The sequence below is a fragment of the Pleurodeles waltl genome, chromosome 7, assembly GCF_031143425.1.
Source record: "Pleurodeles waltl isolate 20211129_DDA chromosome 7, aPleWal1.hap1.20221129, whole genome shotgun sequence".
Lineage (NCBI taxonomy): Eukaryota > Metazoa > Chordata > Amphibia > Caudata > Salamandridae > Pleurodeles > Pleurodeles waltl.
The window spans coordinates 654,964,307-654,978,766 of record NC_090446.1 but is presented as its reverse complement, the minus strand read 5'-3'; positions in this window follow the sequence as shown (position 1 = coordinate 654,978,766).

The following is a 14,460-nucleotide window of genomic DNA, read 5'->3' as shown; positions in this document are numbered from 1 at the left end:
AAAGGTGAAACAAACAAAAGCATGCTACAGCACTACAAAGGAGGATACATAAGAGCCAACAGACCACAAAAAGACACCACTACTCCACACACATAACGAAAGCAGACTGCCATTCTAAAGAATTCCATACCAGTTTTACAGACATTTGCATCTCAGAGTGCCTAAACACAGAAACACCACAATCACAAGACTTTTTTGACACAATCTCCAGTGAATTGATCTAAACAATAAAAATGATTTTAAATTATTCTAAGGAAAACAAGGACAACACAACAATAGTGCAAAACCTAACCACCACAGAAAGAGACACCAATAATCATCCATCAATGCATACTTTTAATACCTGGTCACAAAAATATTTCCTCGATATTATAATTGCAGCCAGACCATCAGGATCAGCTTCAAATCCAGCACCACCAATTTTTTGTTAAAGATATCTTTTGTTTACCCCGTGCAGGGGAGGTAGCCAGATACTTACTCAACAAGTCTCTGGAACTAGGTTCATTCCTACCTGAGCTGAAAACCATCCTACATTAGACCTCTGCTCAGAAAGAAAAATCTCCACCCAGCTGACCCAACAAACTATAGGCCTATGTCAAATGGGAAATTTTTAGAAAAAAACTTTTGAGAGAGCAATGTTTACTCAACTCTCTAACTTTCCCAAAGCAATATGGCTTATTGGCAGACCAACAGAACGATGTCAGACCAGGCATCGCCAGACAGTCACCCATCATATTGATCTCGGATGATCTAAAACTCACAGTGTTTTAAAATGGAGTAGCTGTCTTGTTACTTCTAGATTTATCAGATTCATTTGACACTGTCAACCACCACACTCTACTGCAAAGACTCAATAATCTTGGAATCAAGGAAAATTCTCTAAAATGGAAATGCTTCTTTTCTCACAGACAGACACAGTGTAACCTGCCTATTCCTTTTCACGTCACCTCCTCATGAACATTACTGTAGCATTCCTCAGGAGTCCATCATATCACCTTTATTATTCAACATCTACCTAACCCCCTTAACGATTCTGATTAAAGCATGCATCTTCACTTGTTACTACTACTCAGATAACACCCAAATCATTAATAAAAATTGATAGTCCTGAAGGCCTCTACAATTCACAACTTCATGACTTCCTCCATGCCATAAACGCATGGTTTATGATTAACAATCCAAAGCTTATTACCTCAAACACAGGGATTATGACCTGTGGACAATAGAAAAAGTACCAGCCGACCGCTATGGTATTAGGAACTTTAAGCCCCTCCAACATCAAGGAAAGTTAGAAACCTAGTAGTAACTATAAATTCAGATGTATACTTGATACCACATGACCCTAACATCACAGGGTGCCTTCTATGCAACTAAAACATACTTTGCATCTTCCAATACCTTGCATACCAACATAACATGCAAGCCATCCTTACACTCATGATCTGCAGACTTGACTATGCCATCAGCCTACACCTTGGTGTACCCGCATTCATCATAGTCAAAATTGGACTCATCCAAAATTTTGCCACCAGGCTTCTTCTCTTCTTTCCCTCAAGAGAATTCATGACTCCAGTCCTGCAATCACTCCACTGGCTACTTATAGCTGGAAGGGCAGTGCTCAAGGCACTCTGCATTGTCTTCAAAGCCTCCAAAGGAAATGGACCACTGTATCTACAAGTTAAATTTGAACAATACAAACCAAACAAAGCACTCAGCTCCTGGCTTGCACCACTTATCATCGTACCACCATACATAGGCAATCTGTAGGAGGCACTGCTCAATCAGTACAAGTCACCAAGCTCTGGAACTCACTACTAGACACTATCAGAAGCTGTTGTGAGAATGTGCTCTTCAGAAGATAGGTGGAAACATAACTTTGTCCTAGATAATTACCCCACACACATCCCAGCAATAAAGCCCAGAAACAGTTGCACCCATAAGCGCAGTCCTCAGCTTACAACCCACAGATTGCAAACTCAACCAGCAAACTGCTTACAATAGGCAAGTAAACTCAAAAGGGCTGGCCTATAGTTGCCTGTGACATTATATAGTTATGTACTGGTATATTTAACAGTTATTGCCCACAATAATACTAAAACCATAGTACGCAGTAGTCAGCAACAAATTGTAATGTATACCTCTTAAGTTTACATACAACATATCTGCTGTGTGGGCTGCCCACACATTGATGGACAATTTTGAAGACTTTAATATGGTCTACCACTATAGGTCCCAAATATTCCAAATATCTAAACAAACAACTACTTTACATCTCACAAAGGCACTCTGGTATGAAACGGTAATAAAAATGGCCATCTGAACAGATCACTACACTGCTTTCTCCCTCCAGCCATGCCAGCTCAGGGCCACACTATACACAAAAAATCAGATTGGGCCACCCAGCGCAACCCAGTTCAGTAACCAGTTTACCAGACTATATCATATAAAACACCATAAAGGGACCTGCAGAGTAAAACAAGCTACCAGTGTATTGAAAACCATGAAACTGTGTGTTTAATTCTCACACTTCATTATCAAACACACTGCTTCATGCTGCCTCCCCTAACACGATTACTGCACTTCGGTGGTCATGCATGGCATAGAAATAGTTTGCACAAAGGATCAAAACAAAGACAACATCCTTCCACCTACACACCCTACACGCCTTAGCATGCTACTCATATAGGAACGTGCTTCTGTTTCCCACATAGAGGTAGTAAGCACTATATAAATTCTGCAATACACTACAGTACGATAGAAACCATACTCTATATACCCTGAGAAGTGGGGCCCAATGATGCACTTGTAGGCCTGTGGAGTTATATGCAGTGCATAACTACAGTCGTAAGCAGAAACAGAGCCAATAATGCAAATTGTGTGAGTGCAACAAGAGTTTAACACTGCACCTTTTCAGAACTAAAACAAGTCAGTAATTCACTCTCAAATGGGCTAACAGGTAGTGGTGGCAAAGCACACTGATCATAAAGCTGAAGAAGCTGTGAAACGTCCAGAGCACGCGCCGCAACCCTTTTCACTAATGGACATTAGGGAGCTGTAGGGATGCTGATAAAGACAATGGGTGATACCAATAGTCTTCAGCCACACAGATCAGTGAAAATTCAGTCTGTCTGGAGCGTCAGCTTGCAGCATGCTTAATTTATAACACAAATAATAAAAAAATATAATAAAACAACTGCTGGACCCATAATTTTTCTCAGTAGCCAGCAGCAGGTGCTATCAAACGTTGGTAGTGCACAACACTGGGGGTTGCATACTTTTGATTTCACCTCGATGCCTCTTTATCTGACTCTTTGAGGTTGTTTTATGCCCCCGCTTTCTGCCTTCGTCACAGTTTTGGATGTTTTTATTCCATCCCCTTGTGTATTTGTCCCTCTCTTGCTCTGGTCCAATGAGTCACAATAAGTGCTAGTTCCCAAAAATCAGCGGTCTATGGCCCTACTTGCAATCACCAGCTAAAATGTTGAACCTGTGTACAAAGACATCATAATCCCTACAAATGTACTCCTTCCCAGGAACTGAAGCGTGGGGAAAGGACAAAAGCAAGAGGAGACCCACTCTGTCCCTTGGGTAATCATTGAATGGAAGGAAAGCAGCTGGAGGAGGTTGCTAGAAACACAGGCCAGCGGGAGTACTGGCACTCCCTTGCTTTGGGCAAGACCTCTGCTTATAAGTGTTGATGTTTACAGTACCATACACAATAATATGTATAAATTTACCATTAATTCATTCTTCCATGCCCTCCATGCTTAAGATGCTGCGTGTGTGCAATTTGGTTTACACATTGGACCCATGGTCGGACGGGCCTTTAGGGCAATGAGGCAGTGCCCGATGGCATGGTCTGACAGATTAATATGCGGGCCGGTTTGTTAATTTTTGGGCCGGTTTTATGGTCATGTGGCCCTGCTTTAACTGTTGATTTTCCAAGTATTGCCACTAACATTCTCCTAACATTGTTTGCAGGTAATACAAATCCAAGCAATCTCCCATACCTTTTAAAATACCTGTAGGGCGTGGCTTTACATGATCAAAACTGACCTCATTTCCAAATGTGGGCCACTTTTTTAGCTGTCTAATTTGCTAAGAGGGGTCACTTTTATTTTGATGTCCCAGTCCGATCCTCATTGGACCCTTATGAAAGTGATAAGAAAACGTGAACGTGGGCTGTTTCAGTGTGTTATGGCTGATTCATTCTTAGCAGTGAATACATAGCCGGCCTTTGCTAAGATAGTGCCCTTGGCATGGGTGGAGAGAAATTTGGCACCCTTGCTGATGGTCATGAATTAAATTAGGCAGAAAGGGGTCCCTTTTGTGTTCACCCATCTGTAACTGGAGCAGTGACAGGCCCCTGAACACAAACATCCCAGGAGCTCCCGCAGCTCATCCAAATCACTGATAGCCTAGCAGCCTCATGCAGATGATGGTTTTGTTGATTTGTGTCAACAGGGTTCAGAGGATGAAAGGAGGGCAAGGAAGGGGGCTCAAGGGTGTTAAAAATATCACCAGTGGTATGATAATGAAGATCTAAAACCAATTTAAATTTGCAAATCAGACAGAACAAACAGGCAGGGACAAGGGCAAGGCTGAAGTAAGATATGGGTGCAGCTGCTGGCATAACCTTAATGCACACAGCTTCATGCGCCACTCAGAATATTGGCGCCTTGGGCCCAGCTCGCCCATGATAAAGGCCGGCTCTTGGTGCAGCGCATGATGGATTCCTGAAATCAATGTGTTTGGATCCACATGAACGTGTAAAAGCGCCTTGTTTACTGAGCAAGGTTTGTTTATATGATTTATCAGTTTGGTTACTGTAGGGCCAGAAAGTGCGAGTAACATACCAGATGACTTATTCTCCAAAATGTGGGTTGGAATTCAAACAAGCATTTACAATGCAATGGGCCTCGCGTTTGCTTGAGTTAGAGCTATTAGCATTGTAAACTCCTAGCTGGACTTTTCTTGTCACATAAACTGAAAATGAAAAGATAAATAGTTTCACATAAGCGAGCTGACGGCTGCGAAGCAAACACACAAAAGGAAACAGAAGTCAGCTTGCAGTGAAATGTATTGGCAAAAGTGCAATTATCCATATAACCAGCAAAAGTGCAATTATCTATGTAACAGGATCGATGTCATGCAAAGCGCATGACTACTGCCCAGCAAGATCACGCTACCTATGAAACAAAAGAGGAAAAAGTAGTCCAGAAACCATACGGAAAACATAGAGCCTCGTACGTTTTCAGTGGTTGGCCGGTGCGCTTGAGGAAGGCTAAACACCAGAAAAGGCACGATGTATGCATGCCTTTCACTAATCAAATCAGACGAATTTAAAAAAGCAAGCCCACAATCCAACCAAAGTGATGGGCATGGTAACAAGCCCGTAGAGAGATAACAACAGAGACAGAGGGGCATATTTATACTCTGCTTGCGACCAATGTGCGTCAAAAATTTTGACGCACATTCAGTGCAAACCGTGCACCATATTTAAACTTTGACTCCCGAGCCCGCGGACGTCAAAATTCCTCTGTGTGCATCATTTTTTGGATGCGGGAAACCGCCTTGCGTTAATGACATGCAAAGTTGGACGTTCTAGCCCAAAAAATGACTTTAAGGCCTGTGCTCCTTATTTATAATCCTGCGCCATTTTGTCGCACAGGAGGGTGCGGGCCTTAAAAAATGGCGCACAGCCTGATGTGCACCGTTTTTTAACTCCTGGGTGAGGGCAGGTGTTAAGGGACCTGTGGGCTCACTTCCATGGTCTTTGACCATGAAAGGAGTGAAGAGGTGCCCTTCCCTGCCCCCAGGGACACCCCCTGCCACCCTCGCCCACCCCTGAAGGACACCCATCGATGGGGGGACCCATACTTGTAAGTACAGGTAAGTTGAGGTAAGTATTTTTTTTTTTTAAGTGGCATAGGGGGGGCCTAATTTGGCCCCCCCTACATGCCACTGTGCCGAATGACCATGCCCAGGGGACAGAAGACCATGGCCATTGGGCAAGGGAGCATGACTCCTGTCTTTGCTAAGACAGGAGTCATTTCAATGGGGGTTGTGCGTCAAAAATTGGTGCAAGTGGTGCAAGTCCGATTTGAGGCATGATTTTTGCCTCAAACCTGACTGCCCCATTTTTTGACGCACAACCCCCATTTTCCCCTACGCCGGCGCTGCCTGGTTTGAGTCATTTGTTTTTACTCTGACCAGTCCACAGCGCCGGCTAACGTCATTCCTTAAATGAGGCGCCCGCATGGCACGTAGGAATGGCGTTAGCCAGCGCTGGTTTGCGTCAAAAGGTATAAATATGGGCCAGAGTGCTTCGGGCGCTCGACCCTAAAATGGTCTGGCTCCCTTTGGCACATTTCCCTTTGTGGGTAAATGCATCCTTTCTTCTGGCATAAGATTGGGGAGTTTTGGCACTGGGTGCATAACTTTCAACTAATTCTGTAATGGGAAAAAATGTGCCTTCCAAGGAGCCTGTGTTTCCACCAGACAAATTATTTTCTTGATTTTTTTATGAACACATACATTTGGTTGATGATACATATCAGTAATGTCCCCATGTTTTCTGGCAGTCGTAGAGTTATTAGATAATTTCACAAATTTCATTGTAGAGCAGCTTCCAGACCTCTAGCCAAAAATATCTCTGAAAATGTGTAACAAAAATACGGACCTGCACCACTTTCTCTAAACAAATCTGCCTCCTTGCCCCAATCACACTCTGAAAACACTCATGCAAATGTGGCACTCCCACATGTGTGGGCTTGACTCCTTCTGGATGCTCACTCACTCAGGGCAATGTCAGGCTAGCATTAATAAAGTTCTAAGTCACTTTTTGATTCTGAGCTTAAAATCTGAAATGCGGTTCAAAAAGTTCAGGGTACGGACTGAGGAGAAAAGAAATCCTGGGGCTTTATTATGGAAGGAGCCTCGGGGCAGTATTGGGCATGTGTGCCCGCTTTTCATGCCCCCGGGGCACTTTGATATTACAGAAAGGGCCGCAGACACTTGCGCGGCCCTTTCTGTGATACAGATAGTGCTGGTGCACATACAGCACCAGCGCTATCACCAGAGTCCCCATGCAATGAGGTAATCCCTGTGCCTCTACGCCCGTGCCATATTATAGACGCTAGCACAGAGGCAAAGAAGTTGTCAATGCTCCCTCTTATGGCAGCCCTCTGGAGGGGGGAAGGGGATCCCATGGACCCCCAGCCATCCCCTTACAGACGGGTGCAGTCACTTGTTTCCTTGCTTGTACCAGTGCCCATGGCATCCTTGCTACCCTACTGAATGCCATATGTGGAACAGGTCCCAGCACTGTCATACAGTCAAGGTATCTCTATTAAACTGATACCTAATGGTTTGACTCCCGAGGAATAAACATTTTGGCTCCTAAACATGAAGCTGAAGCATTTAGGCCCATATTTATACTTTTTGACGCTAAACTGCGCTAACGCAGTTTAGCGTCAAAAAATTTAGCGCCGTCTAACGCCATTCTGAAGCGCCATGCGGGCGCCGTATTTATGGAATGGCGTTAGCCGGCGCAAGCAGACCGGCGCTGGCTGGTGTGCGTGGAAAAAAACCACGTAGACCAGGCAGCGCCGGCGTAGGGGGAAAATGGCGTTAGGGCGTCTTAAAATGGGGCAAGTCAGGTTGAGGCAAAAAAATCGCCTCAACCCGATTTGCGCCATTTTTTTGCGACGCCCAGACGCCATTTAAATGACTCCTGTCTTAGTAAAGACAGGAGTCATGCCCCCTTGCCCAATGGCCATGCCCAGGGGACTTATGTCCCCTGGGCATGGTCATTGGGCATAGTGGCATGTAGGGGGGCACAAATAAGGCCCCCCTATGCCACCCAAAAAATTTAACAAAAATAAAAAATTATACTTACCTGAACTTACCTGAATGTCCCTGGGGTGGGTCCCTCCATCCTTGGGTGTCCTCCTGGGGTGGGCAGGGGTGGCAGGGGGGGTCCCTGGGGGCAGGGGAGGGCACCTGTGGGCTCATTTTGAGCCCACAGGCCCCTTAACGCCTACCCTGACCCAGGCGTTAAATAGTGGCGCAAATGCGGGTTTTTTTGACCCGCCACCTCCCGGGCGTGATTTTTGCCCGGGAGTATAAATACGACGCATTTGCGTCGCCGTCATTTTTTTAGACGGGAACGCCTTCCTTGCATCTCATTAACGCAAGGAAGGCGTTCACGCAAAAAAATTACGCTATTTGCCAATACTTTGGCGCTAGACGCGTCTAACGCCAAAGTATAAATATGGCGTTAGTTTTGCGCCGAATTTGCGTCGAAAAAAACGACGCTAATTCGGCGCAAACAGAGTATAAATATGCCCCTTAATTTATTTGGCCCACGGTGCAATAATACATCAGAAGATTGCATTCCCTAGAATCACAATTTACTGCCATTATCTGTTGACAAATGACTACATCAGCAGCCTATTTGACTGTTTATCATTGAGAAAGTGAGGCCCTCAACCTTCTTTTCCATTGCCCTTATTCTTCATGATGTTTGTTTGCTGCGTGTGATCAATGTCCTTGTGCAAGCACTTTTCTTACATTTAGATCCGATCGCAAAATCGCGGAGAACGGAACTACCATGGTGGCAGCAGCTAGACGCAGGCATCTATCTCTATAGAAGGGCCCCCTGTTGACGGGGTAAATTATGTGGCGCCAGCTGTAGATACTTACCATTGCTTTGAGCCGCGCAGCAGGACTGTCCGGACCACGTGAAAAAAAAACACTTGAAAACAGAAGGGCTATTACCAATAAAATGGCGGAAGTCTGTCTGCTCCTGCCTTTTAATGACTGGGTGAGAGTCCCACCTCCAGCTTGCACAAACTATTAGCCAGGTGTACAGCATTTTCGACACATTCAGTGATATCTGGAAAACAAGTAATTAAGATAGTGGCATGAGACAGCCATAGCTCTCAATAGTGGTAAACCGCAGTCTGGGATACTTGCCTCTTCTTGGAGCTAGTCCTACAGTATCATCGTTTGCCATTCCCACCACAGACCTGCGCCTCAAACCTAGATTCCACGCACAAGACTGGGACAGTACTGGATTGCTTACATACGGGATACATGCATCATGCGTTCCATGAAAGTATTCCTTTGCATTTAACTACTTTTCACCAAATCAGGGAATCAGGAACGAAATGGAAAATATTCTCACATATGCTAATATGACGCAATACAAGCGCAATTCATGCACATAAATCCCATTCGGCGAAACGTAGGCTAATTTATTAAACGTGCAATTAATAATCAATAGTAAGGAAATAGGTTGGTCCCTTTTGTTATATATTTCTAAACTTTCAAGGAAAGGAGGAGTATTGGAGTCCATAAATCGTCATTTTCTGGTGAAATGTTTTATTATTCTCGTGGTCACCCATGTTTTTTGTATGGTGTTACACATAACTCACAGCCAACACATGCGCACCTGGGGCTTTTTCTAGGTGAGAAACTGTTATAAAAGTGGGTCTTAAAAGTCACTCTTTCGGGTCCAAAGAGCCTGTGTGTGTGAAAGTCGCAATACAGGGAAGTGTCTTGCATCCATCCTTGCAGATCCCTATCTAAGTTACCATGGACCATTTAGACCCTTAATGCTACACTCTAAGAATATTACATAACAAATTGTGGGTCTGAAATTAGATATGCAAATTAGAATGACCTTTAATGCTTACATATATGTGCATGTAGTGAATTTCACGGGAAGATCTCTGGCAGAGTCATTGAAGCAGAATATTCACACCTACCTAAATACCATGCACAGCAGTACCATCCACTGTGGAGGATTTCACAGGGAAATATATAATTAACCAAAAAAATCTGAAAGCCAATGAGTCACAGTCAGTGGCACCTTCTTCTCTATCATCAGGGCACAGCCTTGCCCAAAAAGGCAGCACCCTACCAGTGCCTAATGATATGAAAAGGCGATAGATTATTCGTGGATAGAGGGCCAACCTCGTTAGGACACGTTTGAGAGGTCACCGAGGAGTGAATGGGCTGTAGTTTAAGAGGTGCACTGTAGTCGATGGTAAGAAAAAGCAGCAGGATGGGAAAGGCATCTGAAGCACATAGCGCCACATTTGCTCTGCTTTTTTACGACAAAGTGGCGCAAACTTACAAACTACAATATATTTTGTAAGTTTGCGCCGCTTTTGCATCAAAAAATGAAGCAAATGCAGCTCGAGAAAAGTATAAATATGGGCCACAGCTACAAGGATGCAAATGTCATTTGCAATGCCAACATTAACAGGCTATATGGATTGCGTGTGGTGGGGTAAAAGTCTGCACGTAGATGTAGGTCAAACATCATACTTCTACGGTTTCCCTAACTCTGGCCCATATTTATACTTTTTGACGCAAACCAGTGCGGGTGCTGGTTTGCGCCAAAAACTTTACCGCCGGCTAACGCCATTCCTACGCCCCATGCGGGTGCCTTATTTAAGGAATGACGCTAGCCGGCGCTGCGGACTGGTCAGAGTAAAAAAAAATAACTCAAACCAGGCAGCACCGGCGTAGGGGAAAATGGGGGTTGTGCATCAAAAAATGGTGCAAGTCAGCTTTGAGGCAAAAATAATGCCTCAAACCGGACTTGTGCCATTTTTTGACGCGCAACTCCCATTTAAATGACTCCTGTCTTAGCAAAGACAGGAGTCATGCCTCCTTGCCCAATGGCCCTGCCCAGGGGACTTCTGGCCCCTGGGCATGGTCATTGGGCACAGTGGCATGTAGGGGGGCCCAAATTAGGCCCCCTATGCCACTTAAAAAAAATAAAATACTTACCTCAACTTACCTGTACTTACCTGGGATGGGTACCCCCATCCATGGGTGTCCTCCAGGGGTTGGCGAGGGTGTGTCCCTGGGGGCAGGGAAGGACACCTCTGAACTCCTTCCATGGTCAGAGACCTTGGAAGTGAGCCCACAGGTCCCTTAATGCCTGCCCTCACCCAGGTGTTAAAAAACTGCGCACATCAGGCTGCGCGCCATTTTTCAAGCCCCGCCCCTCCTGTGCGTCAAAATGACGCAGGAATATAACTAAGGTGCACAGGCCTTAAAGTCATTTTTTGGGTGGGAACGCCTACCTTACATGTCATTAACGCAAGGCGGTTTCCGGCATCCAAAAAATGACGCACACGGAGGAATTTTGACGTCCGGGGGCTCGGGCTTCAAAGTTTAAATATGGTGCACGGTTTGCGCCGATTGTGCGTCAAAATTTTTGACGCACATTCGGCACAAACAGAGTATAAATATGCCCCTCTGTGTCTCCGTTCTTTCCACTCCTTCTCTTGGTCTTTTTTGGCCCTGGGCACCAGCTTCCTATCTATTTGGATCCAATGTAGCACACATCTCAAACACTGAAGCCCATTTTTTTACTTTTTTAGCGCTGCATTTGCATCGCTTTTCGACGCAAATTCGGCGCAGACTTACAAAATACAATTGTATTTTGTAAGTTTGCGCCGAATTTGCGTCGAAAAGCGGCGCTAAAAAAGTATAAATATGGGCCTGAATTTCGGAAATCACGTGAGCTCTACAAACGTTCATGTTATTTTGTGAATATCACATTGCTGTCATTATTACAACAGGCACAAACAGAGCCTACAATGGTTTCACTGCGTTGAAAAGGAGATACCCCAAGTGATATTCTCTGCATGTCAAAGCACTGTCTCAGCATTAGATGACACTGAATGTATGTGTTTCCAAGTATGTATATTTAAAAACATGTGCATGTACTTATGGCATCCATACATGTGTCTCCCATGGAGCACCAGTGAAGGTTTGAACCAACCTCTGTGCACCATCAATTTAAGACTTTAGCTAACCCAGCAAAGGAGATTCCATTGCCCGTGGGCTTCCATCATTCATCCACTCAGCGGCCTCAACTCTTCTCACTTAACAACACCGCCTTACCTTCGAGCTACATCTTGAGACTAGTCAGATCTTAAGAACACGGAATGCCTGTTAGCGATATAATGAAAGAAGGACGCCACTGCTGCCTTTTCATTAAGGGCTAAGAGGGTCCCAACAGGAGCTCTCAGGAGAGTTAGCTAACGATTAGTTCTGTTAACAGTCCCTTCCTTATTGCGTACATTGTAAAGGCCTGCGAGGGTCAAGAGTCTTTTAGATGTAATTAGTTAAGCTGGGAGGGATGAGGGAGCCAGGACCCTTGACGGTGTTAAATCGCAGGCTGCAATGCTGTGCTCTCCTGGGAGCCAATCCTATACTGTCATCATTATGCGCTGCCACTGCACATCTGCATAAGACCTAGGAATCCTGCATGTGATTGGGAACTTATTGGATTTCCATTCGTCCTCTGTCGAGAGATCAACGGACGTAAAGAGCACTGGCACAGTATTTGTTAGTGAAATAGATGTGCACTTCACAAGTATTGACATGGCCTAATGTGCAGTCATGACTAGGGATGCACTTTCTTCCTGCATTTTGAAGTTCTCAAGAAAATGGAAATATATTGAACATTCTTGACGTGACTGAAAATGAAGAACGCAGATCAGCAATGAATGTACTGTATGGAAGTACTCCTATGTACGTGTGTAAGTTCCACAATAAGCAGGGATTTACAGACCAAACTGGGCAACAATTAGTGCAAGCACTGATGAAACAGACAAGCAATATCGTGACATTTGCGCACTTAAACTTCGACCATTTAAATTTAAACACATTTATTGCATGTCTGATATATTGACTGGCAGAAACTACATGTGAAAACTGGAATGTCTTTCAACATCTACATACATGTATATGCAGTGAAGGTTAATACAGGGAGTTCAGAATTATTAGGCAAGTTGTATTTTTGAGGATTAATTTTATTATTGAACAACAACCATGTTCTCAATGAACCCAAAAAACTCATTAATATCAAAGCTGAATATTTTTGGAAGTAGTTTTTAGTTTGTTTTTAGTTTTAGCTATGTTAGGGGGATATCTGTGTGTGCAGGTGACTATTACTGTGCATAATTATTAGGCAACTTAACAAAAAACAAATATATACCCATTTCAATTATTTATTATTACCAGTGAAACCAATATAACATCTCAACATTCACAAATATACATTTCTGACATTCAAAAACAAAACAAAATCAAATCAGTGACCAATATAGCCACCTTTCTTTGCAAGGACACTCAAAAGCCTGCCATCCATGGATTCTGTCAGTGTTTTGATCTGTTCACCATCAACATTGCGTGCAGCAGCAACCACAGCCTCCCAGACACTGTTCAGAGAGGTGTACTGTTTTCCCTCCTTGTAAATCTCACATTTGATGATGGACCACAGGTTCTCAATGGGGTTCAGATCAGGTGAACAAGGAGGCCATGTCATTAGATTTCCTTCTTTTATACCCTTTCTTGCCAGCCACGCTGTGGAGTACTTGGACGCGAGTGATAGAGCATTGTCCTGCATGAAAATCATGTTTTTCTTGAAGGATGCAGACTTCTTCCTGTACCAATGCTTGAAGAAGGTGTCTACCAGGAACTGGCAGTAGGACTGGGAGTTGAGCTTGACTCCATCCTCAACCCGAAAAGGCCCCACAAGCTCATCTTTGATGATACCAGCCCAAACCAGTACTCCACCTCCACCTTGCTGGCGTCTGAGTCGGACTGGAGCTCTCTGCCCTTTACCAATCCAGCCACGGGCCCATCCATCTGGCCCATCAAGACTCACTCTCATTTCATCAGTCCATAAAACCTTAGAAAATCAGTCTTGAGATATTTCTTGGCCCAGTCTTGACATTTCAGCTTGTGTGTCTTGTTCAGTGGTGGTCGTCTTTCAGCCTTTCTTACCTTGGCCATGTCTCTGAGTATTGCACACCTTGTGCTTTTGGGCACTCCAGTGATGTTGCAGCTCTGAAATATGGCCAAACTGGTGGCAAGTGGCATTGTGGCAGCTGCACGCTTGACTTTTCTCAGTTCATGGGCAGTTATTTTGCGCCTTGGTTTTTCCACACGCTTCTTGCGACCCTGTTGACTATTTTGAATGAAACGCTTGATTGTTCGATGATCACGCTTCAGAAGCTTTGCAATTTTAAGAGTGCTGCATCCCTCTGCAAGATATCTCACTATTTTTGACTTTTCTGAGCCTGTCAAGTCCTTCTTTTGACCCATTTTGCCAAAGGAAAGGAAGTTGCCTAATAATTATGCACACCTGATATAGTGTGTTGATGTCATTAGACCACACCCCTTCTCATTACAGAGATGCACATCACCTAATATGCTTAATTGGTAGTAGGCTTTCGAGCCTATACAGCTTGGAGTAAGACAACATGCAGAAAGAGGATGATGTGGTCAAAATACTCATTTGCCTAATAATTCTGCACTCCCTGTAGAAAGATCCGAGGCAAGTGCACATGATGGGAAAGTATGCACCTACGACTTGTATCCTGCAGCTCTACTACATGTCGGGACACATTCCACACACGTGTT